Here is a 21,038-nt window from a genome sequence, read left to right on the forward strand (position 1 = left end):
TCACAAATTTATGCTTTAATATAAAGTTTACTTTGTATGTTTTGTGTTCACATGTGAATTTATACTTGTATTTTGCCTCATAGAACTTATCCATATGTGACATACATCAAATTTAACAACCATAAAATTATGTGTGCACAATTTCACATCTCGTTTTAACAAATATATCTGCTTATTAAGTCATATGACTTTGGAAATCATTATCTATTTAATGTTTCATCTGTTTGTCCTACCACAATTTTACTTGCTGTTGCTTATTTGTTGGATTTTAGGCTGCTTCCACTTTTTCTGGTTAAAAATAAAGTTATTGGGAATATCCTAATGACTACAGGAACTTTCTTCTCCTAAATGATGTTCTCAGGCTAAATTCCTGGTGGTGGGATATTGGGCAGTCAACTGTGCTTTCATAGTTCCCATGACTTCCCCAAGGAAACCTCAAAAGTAACCTTAAGTATTACTATGAAAAAAATATACTTGGCTAAGGTATTGGACAGAAAAATGGCATTTTATGATTTTTTTTCTAATTATTGTAGACAGTTTTTTCCATTTTGGGTTAATACAAATGCTCTTCAGCTTACAATGGTCTCCATCCACCAAAACCCATCATAAATCAAAAATATGCCAGCCAAAAGATGCACTTAATAAACCTACTGGAAATCATAGTTAGCAACACAGTACACTATAGAGAATTGGTTGTTCCCTCTCAAGACTCACTGGCACCTGTGACTGCTTCACTGCCCAGGATCATAAGAGAGTATCACACCACACATTGCTAGCCCAGGGAAAGATGAAAATATAAAATTCAAGGTATGATTTCTATTGAATATGTATTGGTTTAGAACCATGATAAAGTCAAAAAATAATAAGCTGAACCATTACAGGTAGGATATCATCTGTAATTCCTTTTTTTTTTTGTGAAAATTACCTGTTGATGTCTTGATTCCAGTGGGCCATATATATCAAATATTCAAATGTTTAATGTTAAAAATCTACAAACATGAAGTTATTGACAAGACTACTGACACCTGCTGAGGAAATCTATGACTCACATCACAAACCCATGTCTGATGACTGCCTTTACTTTTTAGAGTGACCAAGGTCACCACAGATCAGGAACTGTCCTGGTGATTAAGGATACCACCTTGACCCCTGAACCTTTCTAATTCCCATCTGTGATATAATAATAATTATTATATATAATATTAGCACAGCTCCTAAAACCTTGGGATTTTCTGAGTGAAAGGGGCTCTCTTTTTCTAGTGAGGTAGCTTTTGGAGGGGCTTCTGGATATTTTCAGGATGGGGGCTGCTCACTAGAAAGACAAAGCCATGATTAGAATCTTGAGACTTTCAGCCCCACACCTTATCCTCTAAGGAGGGGAGAAGGGCTGTAGAATGAGCTAATAATAACCATGTGTATGTGGTATGCTTGGTCAAAAACCCCTGCAGGATGGAGTTAGGAGAGCTTCTGGGCTGGTGAACACATCCATGTGCCAGGAGGCGGGTGTACCTAGCTCTCCAGAGACAAAAACCTCTGGAGCTCAGGATTCTTTGGACTTCAACTTTTGTACACTTCACCTGTCCTGTTCGTCTTCACCCTCTGTAATATCTTTTGTAATAAACTGGTAACATAAGTCAGTGACTCCCTGAGTTTGTGAGCCATTAGAGCAAGTTGTCGAACCCAAGGAGGCAGCTGTGGAACCCAGCCATTCATGGCTGTTGGTCAGAAGCACAGATGACAGTCAGGGGCCTGTGGCTGGTGTCTGAAATGAGACTGAGCCCCTAACCTGTGGGGTCTGTGCTAACTCTGGGTTGTTAGTGTCATAACTGAATTGTAGGACACCCAGTTGGTGTCCAGAGAGTTGCTGGAGAATTGCTAAATGTGAAGAAAAACTCTCCATGTTGGGAGTCAGAAATGTGTGAGAGTATATAAAAACAGGGTTTTTCATTTGCCATTCTACAAAGGATAGATGCCGGGCTACTGCCTCACTTTCCTAAGGCTTACCACCCTGGTTACTCTCTTGTTCTCGCCTGCCCTCAATCATTGTGAATGGATCCTCTGGTGAAAAGTTTTCCTGGGATCTGAAACCTACAGAGATACACCTTTGATAAAAATCTAACAAAACAACACAAGGGCAGACACAGCAAGGAAAAGAGATAGCAATATAGTCACTATGACCAATGAAATGGCGGCCTGAGAGGAAAAGGATGTATCTAATTGTCCATCTCTTTGAAAATATCTGGCAGCTAGGGCAGAATTTCTCTGTTGGACACCTGTTCACTATGTAACTTAACCTCCTTGGACCTCAGGAACTGGAATAGATATTTCCCACATTCCTGTTCAGCTCCAATATTCTTAACCCTATAATATATAGATACAATGTGGGAAGTTATATCTATAGGAAATGAAGCTTGTATTGATCAAGGGTCAGTTTCTGACAGCAAAGTTTCTGGATAAAACTGTATGTGGATTTCATATTTTGTTAATATATAAACCATTGCACCAGTTTTCATTCCCACTCCTAGTATTACAGGGCTCTTGCTGATGTGCTTTTGGGCCTCGAATATTATAGAGCCTCTTTATGTAACAGCACAGCTAGAAATTCCACCTATTAATATTATTCCAAGCTATGCGAAGGTAAGTGCATACAATGTTCACTGTAGCATTGTTTTTCACAGTAAGAAGATAAAAAGAGCCTAAGTGTCCACATACAATGGCTAGCTTAAATATGCTACTAGGTTAATTATGGTAAAGTCATAAAGAGGAATGCATTGCATTAAGAAGAATGAAATAAATCTGAATATGTCATTGTTGTAAGAACTCTAACATGTATTATTATTATTATTATTAATTTATACACTTTAAACATTTTAATTGAAAGGGAAAGAAGCAGAGGGCAGGAGGAGGGATGGTGAGAAAGTAAGACAGACAGAATCATCTATCTGCTAGTTTATTTTCCAAATGCCCTCAATGTCAGGACTGGGCCAGGCCAAAGCCAGGAGACTGGAAATCAGTCTGGGTCTTCCACATGGATGGCAAGGAACCAAGCATTTGAGCTATAATTTGCTGCCTTTCGTGGTGTGCATTTGCAGGAAGTTGGATGAGAAGCAGAGGAACTGGGACTTATGGGGCACTCTGATATGGGAGGCAGGCTTCCCAAGTGGTGGTGACTTAACCTCTATGTCTAATGCCCGGCCTTTAACATATTTTTTTAGAAAACATTTATTTAATAAATATAAATTTCGAAAGTACAACTTCTGGATTATAGCAGTTTTCCCCCCCATAACCACTCTCCCACCCGCAAATCATCCCATCTCCTACTCCCTCTCCCATCCCATTCTTCATTAAGATTCATTATCAGTTATCTTTATATACAGAAGATCAACTTAACATATACTAAGTAAAGATTTAAATGGATTGCATCCACACAGACACACAAAGACTAGTTTTAAGCAAAAGACAAGGTTCAGAATGGTGTACATTGTATGATCCTATTTGGGAAATAATAAAAAAGGATATCGCGGCAGGCATTGTGGTGAAGTGGGTTAAGCCAGCACCTGCCATGTTGGTATCCCATATGGGAGACCTGGTTTTCTGCTGAAGCTCCCTGCTAATGTGACTGGGAGGCAGCAGATGATTACTCAAGTACTTGAGTCCCTGCCACCCATGTGGGAGACCCAGACTGAGTTCCTAGTTCCTGTCTTAATGATGGGCTAGTCCTGGCTTGTTATGACCATTTGTGGAGTGAATCAGCTGATAGAAGATTTCTCTCTCTCTCTCTCTCTCTCTCTGTCTTTTTATGTCTCCATTTTTCTGTTACTCTGTCTTTCAAATAAATCTTTAAAAATCCCAAAGGAGTTTATATATATAAATGTGTTTGTGTGTATGTGTGTGTGTATGTATCTGGTATAAGAGATTTTTTTTCAGAAGGGATAACACAAGGTACTATCTTTAAGGCATGGCACTGCATGCTGATGGTGAGGATTTGAAGACAGAGATTTCATTTTTCATTTTTATCTTTCTTTATTGTCTGAGCATTTTTATCAAATACATGACTCACTTTATTTTACAAAGGAATATGGATACAATTTGATTTTTAAAAATCAAAAATTTAACTATAAAATAAAGGTTAAGTATGTTCAATGTGTACAACATGATGATTTGAAATATGTGTACAGGTGTGATGATTACCACAATCAAATTAATTAACACTTCTATCACATGCCTGCTGCACATGAGATCCCCCAAATTTGTGATCTTGTACCTGGAAGTTTGTACTCTCTGACCAACGTTTCCCCATTTCCTGTACCCAGCGGCTCCTGGCAGCTATTATTCTGTACTGTTAGTAAATATAATTTAAAAATATAATTAAAATTAAAAATATAATTAAAAAATATAGTTTAAAAATGTAATTATTGCTAATCCCCCAAATAACAGCTCTGTATAAATAAAGTAAAAATATTTTCCATTTGCTATTCTACCAATCAGGAAGAAAGAGGAAAAATAAATAATTTTGTATAAAAATGTTTTCCTTTGTAGAAGATTTACCTTTATCTTTCTTGCTGATCATTATTTTATAAATGAAAAAGTAGAAACCCTGAAAAGTAAGAATCTATTTATTGTTGTCTGGGTGGTTATAAAGTCTCCATAAAGCCCACATACTTGATTTATATTTTTATCACTCAGGCTCATGAAGCAGGGGGCAATTATTCATTTTTCAGTAAGACTTAGGTATAAAAATATGATTTGCACCCATTCTCCTTTAAATAGTAATCACTTGTAACATATTTAAAGAGTATTTGATTTGCAAAAATGTGTTTATATAGAACCCAGTTGTGAACATCATTTGGCAAATTTATAACTAATGCATGAGAATACATCTTCATGTAATAATGTGTTGAGGCACTATTAACTAAACAAGTGGTATCCAGATGTTTGGGCAAGCAGTTTACTCATTTGAATCCTTTTTAAGACTTGGGCCCAGGTGTTATTATTTATACAGTTCATGGAAATGTGCTTTAAATATTGTAAAAGGTGTTAAAAGACCTATTTCAAGGAAACTTCAGAAGCCACAGGCAATATAAACAAAAGTTAATTTTAGAATAATGCATGATGATGTTTTTGTTAAAAAAAGTATATGTTACGTATGACATGCACTGCATATTATACATGTCTTCCCCCCCCCCACACACACATTCTGCACACACACATATATAATATATGGGAAAAGCCATGGAAAGAATGCAGAAATACTCCTGGGGAATGGTACTGACCTGGCAGTAACAGGGAGCCCACCAGGTTTTTACTGCATATTTTATATGTTTTTGTTCTATCCCGTATTTTTATTTCTTTTATTTTTATTACATCTTTTAAAGTATACATTTTGCATTAAGAATTAAAAAAAGACAACCTGAAAAATGGCATGAGACAGAGACCAAGATGATGACACTGAGTTGTCTACCAAAATTTATGATGGGGTAGTTAAGTTGGTTGAATTTGTGTCTTTCTGAAGAGAGTAGAAAATATTGTTAGGATCCTTTCAGCTTAGTAAGACTTCTATGGAATCAAAAAAACTCAGATTTCCTCTGGCACAGATTGGACTTTCCAAGAACAGATGTAAATACATGGATAATCTACCAGGAGTCTTTTACTCTTTACCTCTTCAGCGATGATAGTTATAAAATGGTAATGAGTGTATCACCAGCAAATCCCTCCAACTATTGATTGCATTTTGGCATGCAAAAAAAAAGAAGTCATTGTCATATCCATTTTTTTCTTAAAGCACTCTCCAGGATGGTAAGTATTTTTTGAAGAAAGCACTCTGGGTAAACATATTTAGAAAATGCTGGTTTAACAATATGAAACACGTTTTTTTCCAGTACAACTTCTCTAATATGCAAGCGCATGGGCGTGAAGTATTCAGCCTCCCAAACTATTTGACAATGATCACGTATTCCAGGCCAGCCAGTGACTGCACATTGTGGAAACTTCAGCTAATGTTTGATGAATAAGGAAAGAAGCACAAGAAATCTGATGGGTTTGGAAAAAAAAAAAAAGATTCCTCTGATCTCAGAGAGTTAGATTCAGATAATACAAAGTAAAATCCTGGACAAATATTTTTTAACAATCAGGGAAATGCAATCTTTGTAATTTAAGCATCAGTTTGAGAAAAACTAATTCGTGAAAGTAAGATTTAAATATTTTCTTTACAGGCTAATAATGCAATGGAACAAATTAATCTACCTCCAAATGATAATGATTTTCAAAGTGGGGCACACACAAAGAAGACTCAGTATCATCTTGAATGTGTGCTAAATAAGCACATGATATAATTGCAAAGGAAAAAGCAAACTTCTTGAAATCATCTTCTTGGTTGCAAAATCTCTCATCTGAATCTTGTGTGTCCTACAAACCACGCTGATCCCAAACCTTTAGCCTATGCTTGTTATTTTTTCTTGGTCTAGGATTCCAATGTCCACAATTATGAATCCAATGCACTTTAAAGTTGGTTAAAAACTGCACTAGCATGAACTGATGGGGTCCAGTTAAGAATCATATTTATGTGTGCTTGCTGATTCTGCCACTTATCAGTTGTTCGATTTTCACAGTTACTGAATTTCTTTAGTATTCGGCTTTCTCATCTGAAAAATTAAGTTTTATCTGTATTTATATCAGATAATTTTTCTGAGTTAACTAAATGAATTAATTTATTTAAAGTGCTAGGCAGTAGCTCTTAGTTATTACATATATATTGATTTTACATGTTCTCTGTTTGTGGTTTTTAAAAACTGATTTTAATGTTTATCAAAATTCTGATGAACACATTCTTTTACCCTGAAATCCAATACAATTGAGCAACGTGTTATTATATATTATTTGTTTCTTTCATTAGTATTTAGTTGTAATAAATACTATGTATTATTTAAATTGTTAATAAGACTCTAAAAAGTGACTTAGAACCAAGGCTACTTAGGAGTAATTCTAAAAGGCAGTTTTGATTTCAAATGTTTTACTTGCTGCTCCCATAAGCTATGAAAAACACCCTCTACAATTCAGGAATTTAGTATGCATGCAACATTTTCCATATCCCTCTTCTGGGTAGAACTAGAGCAGACATTATTGTTAGACCATATGTCCTCATCTGTAAAATTCAGCCACTGTATTTCTTAGTTTCTTTGTATCATCAAAACATAAATACCAAGTGACCATTTTATTGCTCTTATAAATTGTAGCTTGTAACTGTCTAAAAAATCCGCTATCCTCAATAGAGCACTGTACACAATTGATCTTCTCTGATATTGGGTAAGAGAAATAATATAAAGAATCTACGAACGATGTAAACATTCAGCATGTAGACACACACATAATAGATATAAAAATATACAGGAACAGTCGAGATTATGCAAGTCATGACTAAAGGTCTTGATGATTCAGTGACGATATATAAATTGAACGATCAAATTCAACCAAAATACGCCTTCCCAAATCGCTATAGCCTTCTAGTTATATAGAGGAGGAAACTTTGAGTGAACACACAAGAATGGAATCATAGAGGCAGGAATTATTCCAGATTCATATAAGCCACCGTTAAGCCAATTTCAATTCCAGAATATTGGGTTACATTCAGTATCATTGACTTACACCTAAAATAGCATATGAGATGCTGAGTTTAACTCACAGTATTATAGAAAAAATTCTAAAGAGAAAAATATTTTTTAACTTACCATCCAAAGCAAACAACATTCATCTAAGGATTTAAGTAATTTAAATCAAAGGCATGAACTTGATACAGAATGGGTTGTCTATATCTTATCCTTTTAATTATAACACCCTCAAGCTAATATAAACAATTAATGAGCCATTAAAATACACATTCTTTTAGACATTTACATCTGCCTCTTAATAAAATTTGAAGTCAGTTTAAATTTGAGGCACTTTTTTAAAAATAATTTATTTATTTGAAAGGCAGAGATACTGAGAAAGAGAGGGAGGTCTTCCATCCTCTGGTTTACGCCCCTCCTGGCCGTAACGGCAGGGCTGGGTCAGGCTGAAGCCAGGAGCCAGGAGCCAGGAGCTTCTTCTAGGTCTCTCATGTTTGGTCAGGGGTGCAAGGACTTGGGCCATCATCTGCTGTTTTTCCCAGGCACAACAGCAGGGAGCTGGATCGGAAGAAGAACAGCTGGGACTTGAAGCAGGACCCATATGGGATGCTGGCACTGCAGGCAGAGACTTAACCTTCTACACCACAGCTCCGGCCCCAAGGTGCTTTCTTATATCACAACGATATATACCAGTTGGGCCTTTAAAAAGAAAAGGATGCATTTAAAAATGGTTCTCAACTTCATTTGAGCTTCTGGCAAGCTGTAAAAATACAGGATTCCCTGTGACAAATGCCCAGACATTTGATGTAATTGGTCTCGGGCATCATAATTTTATAAAGTTTCCATCTGAGGTGGAGAACTAATGATCTGAGCATTGTTTGATGCCTGAGGAAATGAAAAGCAGTCCCCTTTTCTTCTTTGAGATCGGGGGATGTGGCAGGCTGAGTAATGGCCCCCCAAAGATGTCCACACCCTCATCTTCAGAACCTGGGAATGCTATGTTGGACGGCAATGGGATTTTGCAGAAGTGATTGATATCTTGAGACAGTTCATTTATCCTGGATTGTCCAGATGATCTGATGTAACTGCAGAGGTGTCCTTATAAGAGGGATGCACAAGTAAGAATAAGACAGAAGATAAGTGACAATGGAAGGCAAAGGACAGAGAGAAAAAATATTTTTAAAAGATTTATTTATTTTTTTGAAAGCAGAGTTACTGAGAGAAGGAGAGAGACAGAGATTTTTCATCTGCTGGTTCATTTTCCAAATTTGGCCAAGGCTGGGCCAGGCCAAACCAGTAGCCTGGAACTCTGTCCTGGTCTCCCACATGAGTGGCAGGGACCCAAGTACTCGGGTCATCCTTCAATGCCTTCCAAGGAGCATTAGCAGGGAGGTGGATTGGAAGTGGAGCAGCTGAGATTCAAACAAGTGCCTATAATGGATGTTGGCATTGCATGGTGGCTTAACCCACTGCACCACAATGCTGGCTCCAAGAAAGAAATTGGATCTTATGTTGCTTACTGGCTTTGCAAATTGAGGAAAGAGTCATTGAGGAGAGAGCTGGAAAGGCCAATAAAGCAGCTCTCTCCTAGAGCCTCCAGAAGGAACATAACCTTGGGGACCCATCTTAGATGTATGACTTTCAAAACTGTAAGATAAATTTGTGTTATTCTAAGACACTGAGTTTGTGTCACTTTATTACTGTAGCAATGGGAAAACAATACAGGCAAGAATGTGTTCCATCCAGGATCAATTTAAAATAGTCTGATGAAGAGCTCTGTGCCACTTAAATATCCAAACACCAGACAATTTAGCAAGAAAAGCAAACACCAAGTTGCTATGACGTAAGTTTTTATTAAATTTTAAATGTCTTAAACATTTTCTAATTCTTATTTTCTTCAAACGCAACAAGAGTTTTGTTGTAAAGCTTCTTCTTAAATACAAGCTAAATGACACATGTCCTGACTGCCAACTAAAACCTCAAATGAAAGCAAATGAATGAAGATCTGGTCAAACAATTCTGATAAGTTGTCGACCACAGGAGCACGATTGGCTTTTCCAGTTTGTAGGTCTCAGCTTGGCCATGGAAACTTCAGAGTTCTTGGTGGGTTCTTAAAAGTATGAAACTTTGCTGCTATGAAGAAGGCTGAATGGCATGTGCATATAGTCTATGTCGATTTACTATTCATCAGTAGACATTTCTGTGAACAAAAGGAGAACAGCCACATCACAAGTCCCAGTCACGTTTTGATTTTTTCTGATCTTGACTGGACTGTCTTTTGATTACCTCTGGTTAGGTTGGAGAAGTTTTCACATCCAGATTCTAGCACACTTTGAGGATCAAGGGCCTAAAAAACAGTTGTTGCCTTAGAATTCTATGGTAATTCTTTTCCAGTTAGCTTAGATCTTTAGCCTGAAAATTAATTTAAATAAATTTAATTTTAATTTTTAATTTAATTAAATTAATTTAAATAAAATATATAAAGTGCCTAGGCAAGTGGTCAATGAAAAACTACTGTTTTTCAACAAACTTTACTGCTCTTTATTCTAGGCTATAAATAAAGGCATTAAGTGATGGGAAGACTTGAATTAGAAGACATTAAGCCATTATAATTTGTATGTCCATGAATAGCTTCCTTAACTTCCTTGAGTTTGGTAGAACTCACAGATATGTACAAGACATCATAAAAATATGTTTCTACAATCTTCTGCATAGCATGCTTATCTTCTAGTATTACAAGTGTTAGTAACATTACGATGACAGCTCTATCTGAGCCAGCCAGCCAGTTCCAATGGAGGGAAAATCTCCAATAATGACTCAACACTATGAGCATGTTCCTACCAGAACAATCATCTGCCAACCCTTGGAAAAGGTTTCCCAGCATATTCTTCTGGGAAAATTTATATACTGTTTCACCAAATAATCTTACTATGGATCATATTTTATATAATATTCATTCTGTTGAGTAAAGATGAAAGAAATAGCATTGAAATCTTCTACTAATGGCACTATACTACACCTTCAAATGATGTTTGGGCTCTATCAACAATGACAAGTCCAAGACTTGGCACACAGTGACAGTGGCAGGGACAGTGGCAGGTCATGGAGCTTAGGGAGATGATCAGGCTGACCTGATGAACTATGTTTACTGTGGGAAACTTTTAGTGAACCATGATCTCAAAGGTGTTACAAAATTTTATTTTAAAAAATGACAAAAACTCCAGCAAAGCACATTTATTTATTTTCGCTAAATACAGTTGTATAAAAGTATTAAATGTCTGTAAAAACGCATAATGAAAACCTAAAATCAGAGGTTAGAGTTCCAATCTCTGATCTGGGCAGTTAATTTGGACAAAACCAAGCACACATGTATCTTCCTACATTAGATAATTCCCTCACCCACCTCAAAAGGCTTAGCATCAAAAGGCGAATTTACTAATAGCAACATACATATTTTGTATGATAACTTGTTTTCTGAAGCAATATGAAGCCACTATTCCCACGCTTCTATGACTAGAACCCTTTTATTTCACCAGAGAGAAATTTTAGCCTGATAAACCCGTTTTGTTTTGAAGTTGTTGAGTGGTATATTTTCTTCCCAGGTGAGCTTTACTCTCCAAACACCACGATCCAGTTACATCAGAGTTTTTAGGTGCTCATATGTCATTTGTACACTGAAGCCCAAGAGATTATTTTCACTATTAATCTTTGCAACTAATAAAGATGAATATAAACCAGCAGCTTTAAAATCAGAGGTGGGCATTTCACCGGTAATGCTTTTCCATAGCTCCTTGATGAAGATGATCAACCAAAGCAAAACTTCTGCATGATCTATTAATAGAGAATGAGGATTAATGAAGGATTATGTCATAATGAGTCTGCCTGCAGAGTGGCTTCAGTTCTGGTCCTTTGCTGCCAAAATACAGTTCTCATTTCCAACAAACAAAGTCTATCTGAGAGAAAGCACAGAGCCCCTTTAGAACTGGAAAGTCCTGTGCATAATAATGAATGTCTAACTCTTCTTTTGCCAAAGAGCTTCAGCACTTTCAATGTCATAGGTCAATGCAGTGATTCAGAGGGGGCCTGATCCTTATCTAAGCTTTTGCAACAAAATTAGAATGTGCTGTAGTCTTATTAAAGAAATGTTTGTTCCTCCATCAATGAGCTGAAAAGAAAGCAGCTCAATGTACTTTTGCAAATTACAGCAATAAACTGCTTGAATTAACTGCTTTATTACAAATATTTAATTATTCTGAGGGTTAAATATCCAACATTTTGGAAAAGCAAAAAATTAGCAGTCCACTTGATAACCTACTTCATTTAAAATCTGTTACAACGGTGTATTTTTGTTTTTACTTTTAAACAATTTTCCAATCTTCCAATTTTCAGCTGTATTCATTGTGAATTCATCCAGTTCTCTTCCATTTGGAATTAAGAAGAAAAATATATGTAACCCTTAATTCTGAAGTTGTCAATAGAATAAAATACATAACTGGTGAAAATTGTACAAAGCAGAACTTGTTTTCATTTCCTAGGAACATGAATAGTTGCAAAAATGAAATATGACTCAAAATGCTAAGTTGAGTCAGTCACATTTTAAGTCAGTCCTACATCATGATAGAAAAAATAAGGTAACATTATCATTAGTAGCAGTAATACCAAAATGGTTGTGCTTAAATGTTGTTTAAAGTGTATTTCCCTTTAAAATAAAAAGAACCACGAATTAGAACTTCACAATTAAAAAAACCCGGATAAATGCATATGAAATAAAAAGCAAATGTTGTCAATCAGAAACTGTTTTTCATCTATTAAGTTGTGCCAAAGTAGATGAACATTATTTTTTTAAGAACTGATACTTTTTTTTCTAGGTTATATTCTTAAAAATAAGAAAGTAGATTTTGCCACAGAGCAAACAAAAATATTATAATAACAAAATGGATCAAACCAGGATATACTTCAACAGGGGGGAATATCAAAGCATTATTATAGTCCTTCTCCGCTAACTGTTTGGATTCACTAATCTACATCACTAAATTGACCATTCAGTGCCAGAAAATCTGCCATGTAGGTCTCGACTTTTCATAGCAGCTCTTAAATGTGTATTCGGAAACTACAAAGTGCTGAATATATTTTCAGCCTTTTTATACTACGATTTACAACTAATGACCTTAAGCAATGTCATGCATGTAAAACAAAATTATGAGACCACCCTGGTTTAGAGCCGAATAAAGGTATGGATTCAAACTTCATTATCATTCAAATTTAATAGGAAAGGAGAACAATAAAAAAAATCCATAGGAATACAGATAAATCTATTTTGTAGTTTTACTTTGTAAAAATATCCTCCTTCACTTCTATTTTGCTATTACCGGCTCAGGGTAAGTAGACAATTATCTAAGCTTAATGCCAAAAGTAATAAGCACTGCACACATTCAAAATCCTGTGCCACATCAGCCAGTGCCTACAGGGATAAAACATTTATCAGTTGCTCCTTAGAGCAGTAGCAGGCATGAAAATTTGGCTGCCCAGGCTGACATTTAGTAAAATCACAGTTTTAGCTTGATTCAGAACCCAACACAGGAGACCCTGATACTGGGATGACTCTGCTGGCACCATGCCTCCTGATACCCACCAGAACTGCGGGCTACTTTCTGTCCCACTACTCCCCATGAAAGAAGTCCTTTTACTTCCCTGCTATAGTTGGCACACTGCCCTTTTCACAGACCCAACGAACCGTCATCTTGGATGTAACAAATTAGTACATTCTCAGAATAATAATAAGTGCAGGCATGAAAACACTATTGTTTTTATTTGGAAATGAAGTAACTCATTTTAACTGGGTGACTTTTTCAGTTGAGTACCACAGGCCCCTCCAAAAAAATCTTTCTGAAAAGAATGGTCAATTTCAGGAAGGCTATGACACATCATGTGCTATAAAAATCATGGAAAGGCGAAAGAATGAAAAAAAATTGGCATTTGTTGTAGAGTAGTTGAAAAGAAAATAGGAGATTTCAGGGAAATATCCATGTAAAACAAGAGAGCTGACTGTTTCAAAATACAATCATAGAAATAAAATTGGAAATGATTGGAATGTTAGTTGATTTTGGATCTATCAACAGATTTTTCTGCTTGTAATTGCAGAAAACCATTGAAGAAGCTTTCTTTTATGACCTTCAGGTACATTAGAACAATAAGTAAAGGTGGAGAATGTTAAAGGGAATAATACAGATATGTTTTCATATGCTAATGATTGTGTCAAAATTTACTTTCAGGTTTTCAAATAGATTCTCTTCATCACTACATGTGTGTTTGTGTGTATGTGTGTTTGTGCGCACACATGTGTATTTCCATCCTCAGGGCTTATTTTCTGTTTCTTGTTTTTTATATTCTCTCAATAAGCAAAGGAAAAAAGTTGATACTTACGAATTTGCATACAAGTCAATTGACTTCATAAAATTCATAGGAAATACTTTCCTGTTTATTATGGAAGGGCTACGACCACCTTTCAATGTCAAGAATTCTGGCAAATACAACTTTAAAAACTACTGTTACAGTAGCCTTTACGATAGCTTCAACTGAGATTTGAATAGCAAGTATATCTTTAAGCACATAATAACATAAAGTTAGGAGAACTGCCAAGAAGTATGAAATAATAATTGCACTTCCAATATTCTAGATATTATCCAATATAAATGTCAGCTCAAAATTATAATATAGAAATCAAAACAATTATCAACCTACTCTCCCTTTACTTAAATCCTGAGCCATTTAAACAAATCATGATATTTTATGTAAAAGTGTACCACAAATTTACTAAACTTTCTGGTTCAAATGAGTTCAAGAATATCTCATTATAAATGGAGACAGTCCTGAAAAGGCAGTCAAGCATGACTAAAAAGATCACTCTTTTACACAAAAAATAGCCTTCTTATTTTACCCTTTGTTGAAAAGACATTTGGCCAGCCACAGGGGAAATACATAATCTACTTTTATATTCAAATAAATTATTTGAAAACTCTATGGCTACAGCAACCCTAAAACAATTCTGGATTGAATATACATACCAAATGGGTATGTATGTGATCTTAATCATTGACTTATTTTCACAGAGTAGCAGTGATTTGGGGGATTCTTTCTAAAGGAGAAAACCATTTTCATATATCTTAATGAACATTTACCATCAAGTAAAATTATATCTGAAATTAATGTAATAAAGTTGTATAAATAATTCTGTATACAAAAGCAAGTTTGAAAATTGCAGTTCTTCTCATGTAACAATCTATCAATTTGATTTAAAATACATTCCGACACACAATCTATCTGGTAACAACATGTCAAAAATTATGCCAACATAATTTATTTGCCTTTTAATAAAGACAAGATGTAACATTCAAACACTTCAAGATGCAAAAAACTCCCTCCACATAAATCTGTTCTTGTTAATTCTGTGACTTTTGGTTGCAGTGTTTTGATAATATGGCTGATTTGATGAACTCTAAGCTGCAGTGAACTTCACCATGAAATCTCTCCTGTCCACCTCCCACTGCAGGAGCCAAGGACAACGCCAGCAGTAAATGATGTTAGTCCATTAACTGTAAGTAAGACACTGTTTCTTTCATTCAGTTGGTCAATATCCAAGATTATATAACAGCAGAGAATAGCATACACTGAGGAGGAAAAGCTTAAAGCAATTAGTTTCCTCCTAAGTACTTTAGCCCTTCTTATTTCGGTTTTTAAGAAACAGGCAGTCATACAATGAATTTCAAGCAGCCTCACAGCGCATTTTAAAAACCATTTCTGTAGCCTTAATTTCCTCTCATGGTTGCACAGATAAAAGAGAGGAAGTAGCCATCACATTCTTGTCCTAAAATCGATCACCCAGATGGTCTAGAAAGTTTTCTCTGCTTCCCACCTATGTTTGTTTCTCTGACTTCCCACAGTGCAAATGAGGCGTTTCCAGCCCTGATACCGAGGACCAGAATGCAAAATGTCGACTTGTCTTGCACATTCCGGGTGCCTCCCTAGACTCTGTTACTCTCCCAGCAAAGCGGAATGAATATCTGGGCTAACCGCACAGTTCAGGACAAAGGAACTAATTCATGGGGGAGGGGAGACCACACACCATTTATAAGGTTTGTTCAGTTTACAAGAAAACTATTGTCGATGCTTTGTTGATTCATTATGAATGACCCCGCGTGACAAATAACAAGTGGCCACCTCCTTGCTGAGCTGCACCAGCCTGTGCTTCCTGCATTCAAGAGCAACTGGGATCTTCAGGGCTAATTGTTATTTAAGGAAACTGGAACTGTAGGTACATGAGCCAGCTCTGATCAGAGATACAGCCATCAGGTTGAAGATTTGATGAAACTGTGGCTTTGGTACCCAAGAGATGGCGTACAATAGGACTGAGCTTGCTATTGCTGTACAAACCCCTGATGTGAGGAACGAAATTCCACCAGAGGGAGTGAAAAGAGGCCGGAAACGTCATGGAGAGGCTGACTCTATGCAGGGTCCCAGCACTAGGACATTTTAGCCACGACAAAATCTTCTTGTCTCCCACCTACAAAATGGAACTAAAATATTTTTTAAAGGAAAATCACCTTAAAATCCTTTGTGGGAAAACGCTCTACAGTGCGCAAGTATTACCTTCATCATCCATTGAACCTTTGTACTTTTTGCCTCGGTCCCGAGGGAAATAATAAATTGACATATTTTCTATCATCAGAGATCCTTTTAAGACCACAATGTGATTGCACTCCAGTACATCTCACACTTATCCCCATTAAAAACACACAAAGGGGTGAAAGCAGGGAAAGAAATAGGTAGGCATAAAGGGCAGCTCAGACACACTGTTGTACAACACGGGCGCTCTCTCCTAACCTGCCCCAGCCTCTAAGATGGGGCCGAACCACCGCACAAAGAAGTCGGAGAACGGGCCCTGTGTATGTTCCAGTTGAAACTGGCTGCTCTGTGGGTAAAAGCACACAGATTGCTCTCCGGAGTGGCCATTTGATTGCAGATCAGTCCTGTGCTCCCTATTGCTCCAACAACCTTGAACGGCGCCCTGTATCTTTTTAAGTGGTTGGTTTAGTTGGAAATACAGGAAGGAAATCTGTCCCTCTTTGTGGCACCTACTATTAGCATTGTGGGGCTTTTTTTTTTCTCTTCTTTCTCTTTTTTCTTTAAGGAATAAAGGCACCTTAAAAATAAATGCAGACCTCCTCAAAGAAAAGTTCCTTGGGTGGCCAGAGGGGGGGAGAAATCTTCCCCTTCCCATTCCTCCTCAGTTCCATGGGCTACAGGATTGCCCTAGGCCACCAAGAGGTTGAAAGAGAATAAAGGTGTCTGGAGGAGGTGCAGAAACTGATGTTCTAAGAGGTTGCTGATGGAACGTTGTTTGGAAAGGCAATCTAGTGATTTCTCCCCAAGTCCTACTTTCTGGAATTTCTCACATGTTTGTCCACAAGCATGAAATGACATACGTTCAAGGTGGTTTATTGTAGTGCTGTTTGAAACAGTAAAAGATGGGATGCACCTCAACTATGCAGTAGCAGTGACTGGTTATATTACAGTGCAAGGATACCAGGAAATCACAAACGAAGTAGAGAAGAGTGAGGAACTGATGTCAAATGGTCTTCGAGATACAAAGCCGAGGGGGAAGACGGAGTCAGCTGTGTGACTCCTTGTGCGAAAGAAAGGAGGGAGAGATTAGGCCGGCGCCGCGGCTCACTAGGCTAATCCTCCACCTTGCGGCGCCGGCACACCGGGTTCTAGTCCCGGTCGGGGCGCCGGATTCTGTCCCGGTTGCCCCTCTTCCAGGCCAGCTCTCTGCTGTGGCCAGGAAGTGCAGTGGAGGGTGGCCCAAGTGCTTGGGCCCTGCACCCCATGGGAGACCAGGAGAAGTACCTGGCTCCTGCCATCGGATCAGCGCGGTGCACCCGCCGCAGCGCGCCAGCCGTGGTGGCCATTGGAGGGTGAACCAATGGCAAAGGAAGACCTTTCTCTCTGTCTCTCTCTCTCACTGTCCACTCTGCCTGTCAAACAAAAAAAAAAAAAAAAAAAAAGGAGGGAGAGATTGACATGCGTACTTTGCTGTGGTCTCCATGCCAGCAGGACCATGCTTGTCTTGATCTACCCTGTGTCCTTAGGCACAGACAATACTTTATTTCAGGTGAGGAAAGATCACAAATAAAGTTGTAGTGAATGAGAGACAGCAAGAGCATCAAGCTTAGATTTGATCAAATCAGGATAATTAGGCATCTATCACTGCAACAATGGTTATTTGTCAATTAAATTAAAAAAAAAACTTTACAGATCTGAAAAAAACAAAATGTCTGGATTCAAAGACATACAGGACTTGGGGGAAAATTTCATAAAAACACATTAGAAAATATAAACAATGGGTTCAAGAATGACTTTTCCCCTTGCTTCAGTATCTTTTTATCTGCCTATCAACTTTTCTACAAGTTACCCTTTTTAGTCATTTAAAAACACAATAAAACACGGTATTCAACTTAAATAAAATCAGTTGTACTCGATGGCTCTGAGAGAGGGAGGAAGCAAGGGCAGTTCTGAGGCTTCCAACTATAAAGAACTGAGGAGGCTGACAAGACGGGGATGAGCACGGGACTTCAATATTAAACATGCTTCAGGCTTCATTCTGCAAGCTGGCCTTATGGCACAATAAGAACTCTGCAACTTGAGTGACCATTTTATACAATTCTCCTAGCAAGAATGTCCAGTCATACTTCTGATCACCTGGAAGCTGCTCTTAGGACACAGTTAACCATATTTTCTAAAGAAACCTACAAATCAGGGACAGGAGTGCTGACTTTCATTAGTATTATTTTACTGACTTGCAAACAAGTGTACTCATGTAGGACAACAGTTCCCTTGCAGACTGAATGGTTGCACATCACAGCTGAGGATAAACAGGATGATCCCTAGAAAAACTGGGATCCTCTTTTTGGCAGCCTCTGAGTCCCCCTTATTGTTGATTTCCCCAGGGTTACAAGGATATTTGTTGCCTTTCCTGGCCTCCTCTACAAGCTAGAGCCATGCTGCAATGCACCTGTCAAGCAGGTCTCTGCCCCCCAAAGCCTCTCCTTGCCTGTTCTCCTGCGTGAGACTTTCTCTTCCCTCCCTCTCTGCCCTTCCTCAAATCTAGCTATGCCCTCTGTGTTGAGATTTGATTCACTAAATCTAGTTGGCATTGTCAACGTGCTAGGTATTTAGTGAGCCTCTGGAGACTCGATGGTGAAAAGGACATTGTTTGTGCCAGGAGGGAGTTGTCATTTGCATGTGGAGCTGTGATGGGGTGAAACAAGGTCTGTGGATCCCTTTATGCAGAATAAGTTTCTTGAGGGAGGTGGCATCTATGGTGAGCCTGATGGCTGTGTAGTAGCCAACTAGGTGACGAGGGACTGAAAAAGTAAAATGTGGGAAGAAAGTTGGAGAGGTTCATTAAGGCTGCTGTTTTGTAATAAGCTTGTGTTTTCTGTTCATCTGTGGGTCTGTTCTAGTTAATATCAAATATTATGAAAATAAATCTCTTTTCCTAAAGCCTTGGGTTTTTCTAGCACATGGGATGTTATATGACTTTGAAAATGATAGAATATAGCATTTTCACCTCTATTCAAAGTCTCTGGGATGGAAGCATGTTGTTTATTAATAGAATCTCCCACTTCTCTGCGTAATTTAAAGAATACCCAGTATTTTGCCCAGTGGAGAGTTTGCTAAAGAGTTCTCAGGTCTTAATGGACCCCCAAGAAATACATCAATGCACAAATGGAGTAAGAAATCTTGTCGTGTGTATGTTGCTGTTTTGTGGCTTCACCAAAAATATCATCTATCAAAGGCTTAGAAGAGTTCTATAATAAAAATCCTATTTAATTTTCTTTGAGCCAGAGTGTCCTACTTTTATGTGGCTTTATTATCCTGCCTCCTTTTTAGAGTTCCATTATTATTTCAAGGAACTACTGATTCATTGAGCACAGCTTGGTACTGGCCTAGTGATGAATTCCCTTAAAAACCAACATCTTTCTTGTTATTGTTATTGTTATTGCTAATATTTATTGAGTACTTGCAATATGCCAAGCACTTTGTTAAGTGCTTTACAGGATGATTTCATTTAATCCCCACCATAACCCCATGACATCAGCACCACTGTAAACTTAATTTGACAGATGAGGAAAATGAGACCTTGAGAAATTAAGAAACTTGCCTAAAGTCACATCACCATGAAGTGGCAGAGTTGGGACTCAACTGTTCCTGTCTTACTTTGGAGACCTACTCCCCTGTTGTCTGGGCTTTAGGGAAGTCCTTCTTGATGATGGACACCATAAGGATCTGCCATTTTTCTCATTTCCCCTTACATGGCTAATGCCATGGGACAGCTACAAAGAGCACACCCAGACTGCTGCTACTGGAATGAAAGGTACCAAACTCTCCAACTCCAAACAGCTGTTGTCAGGAAGTAGACCATCACCCCATCTACACAACCATCACCCTCTTCAAAAATATGGCTAGACTTCAGACCTAGTCATTCTTGAGCAAAGCTCTGTGGACAAGTTTTGAAGTCATTTATTGTCAATGTTTTAGCCTTCTCAATCACACAAATCACACATATTTTATATATTTCACAGAATTAGAATCATGCTGTGTATACTGCTGATAACCTTTAAAATGTTAATGTATCATGTACATATTCCCATCATTAAATATTTTTCTAAAAGATTTTAATGGCAAAATGATGTTCCGTTATACACATATATGAAAATTTATTGCAAGAATCTCCTACACTTAGGTTACTACCAAAGTTTTAGTGTCATAAACAACTATGAAAACTGCGTTCTGCATATCTTCTAAAGTTCATTCCTGTTTATGAATGAAATTAAAATTTTAGGAGTGGAATTACTGGTTTATAAGGGACATGTACATTATAATTATAACTTGCCTTTTCGTCATAATTTGACAATATATTGAAAAGAAAAAGTAGAAAGTATTGAAGGAAAAAAGTCCCAATTCCTTAATATCTAAGTATCTCCATAAGACAGACCCTAAGCTATCTTCATAGCTTTATATCAAAGCTCTATCCCTACCATCTTTGCTTCTCACCTGGCTCCCTCCTCCTACACTGTCCAAAGTGACTAGGGATCCAGGCACAGGAGCACTTCCAATTCTTTTTCACTTAATATTAAATTGAAAAATAATAATGGTATATATTTATGGGATATAATGAATGTAATGCTTTGAAATATGCTTATAAAGTAAAATGATTAAATTAGGCTAATTAATCAATCTGTCACCTCACATCCTTATTATTTTGTTTGACCAAACATTTGTAATTTTGAAATATGCAATGTATTCTTGTAGTCACCATTATGTGCAATAGATTGCTAAAGCATAGTCCTCCTGTCTAACTGAAACTTTGTACCC

General features: G+C 37.3%; 1 long non-coding RNA gene across 6 annotated transcripts in view; it reads right to left on the reverse strand.

Annotated features, from left to right (window-relative positions):
* LOC149127058 (uncharacterized) overlaps positions 1 to 21,038 on the reverse strand; it is a 692,486-nt gene that overhangs the window by 150,821 nt on the left and 520,627 nt on the right. The window contains exon 4 of one of the 6 annotated variants that reach the window (XR_016232538.1): positions 9,435 to 9,801. The exons of the other annotated variants lie outside the window; for them this stretch is intronic. This is a non-coding gene — a long non-coding RNA (uncharacterized LOC149127058). Of the gene's footprint in view, positions 1 to 9,434; positions 9,802 to 21,038 lie in introns of those variants that run through there. 6 annotated transcript variants of the gene reach the window in all.

This window comes from Oryctolagus cuniculus, chromosome 4, assembly GCF_051225735.1.
Source record: "Oryctolagus cuniculus isolate XC-2025 breed Fujian yellow rabbit chromosome 4, ASM5122573v1, whole genome shotgun sequence".
Taxonomy (NCBI): domain Eukaryota; kingdom Metazoa; phylum Chordata; class Mammalia; order Lagomorpha; family Leporidae; genus Oryctolagus; species Oryctolagus cuniculus.